A 1,295-nucleotide genomic window follows, 5' to 3' on the forward strand; every position below is an offset into this window, starting at 1 on the left:
AACTATAGATCTATATTTAATCTATATCTAACCTATAGATCTATATTAAACCTATAGACCTATATTTAACCTGTAGATCTATATTAAACCTATAGACCTATATTTAACCTGTAGATCTATATTTAACCTATAGATCTATATTTAACCTATAGATCTATATTTAACCTGTAGATCTATATTTAACCTATAGATCTATATCTAATCTATAGATCTATATCTAATCTATAGATCTATATTTAACCTATGGATCTATATTTAATCTATAGATCTATATTTAACCCATAGATCTATATTTAACCCATAGATCTATATTTAATCTATAGATCTATATTTAACTTATAGATCTATATTTAATCTATAGATCTATATTTAACCTATAGATCTATATCTAATCTATAGATCTATATTTAACCTATGGATCTATATTTAATCTATAGATCTATATTCAACCCATAGATCTATATTTAACCCATAGCTCTATATTTAATCTATAGATCTATATTTAACTTATAGATCTATATTTAAACTATAGATCTATATTTAATCTATAGATCTATATTTAACTTATAGATCTATATTTAAACTATAGATCTATATTTAATCTATATCTAACCTATAGATCTATATTAAACCTATAGACCTATATTTAACCTGTAGATCTATATTTAACCTATAGATCTATATTTAATCTATAGATCTATATCCAACCTATAGATCTATATTAAACCTATAGACCTATATTCAACCTGTAGGTCTATATTTAACCTATAGATCTATATTTAATCTATAGATCTATATCTAACCCCTATATTTAACCTATAGACCTATATTTAACCTATAGACCTATATTTAACCTATGGATCTATATTTAACCTATAGATCTATATTTAATCTATAGATCTATATTTAACTTATAGATCTATATTTAATCTATAGATCTATATCTAACCTACAGATCTATATCTAACCTATAGATCTATATTTAACCTATAGATCTATATTTAACTTATAGATCTATATTTAAACTATAGATCTATATTTAATCTATATCTAACCTATAGATCTATATTTAACCTGTAGATCTATATTTAACCTATAGATCTATATTTAACTTATAGATCTATATTTAAACTATAGATCTATATTTAATCTATATCTAACCTATAGATCTATATTTAACTTATAGATCTATATTTAAACTATAGATCTATATTTAATCTATATCTAACCTATAGATCTATATTTAACTTATAGATCTATATTTAAACTATAGATCTATATTTAATCTATATCTA

The sequence above is a fragment of the Austrofundulus limnaeus genome, unplaced genomic scaffold (assembly GCF_001266775.1).
Source record: "Austrofundulus limnaeus strain Quisiro unplaced genomic scaffold, Austrofundulus_limnaeus-1.0 Scaffold1599, whole genome shotgun sequence".
In the NCBI taxonomy this organism is placed as follows: domain Eukaryota; kingdom Metazoa; phylum Chordata; class Actinopteri; order Cyprinodontiformes; family Rivulidae; genus Austrofundulus; species Austrofundulus limnaeus.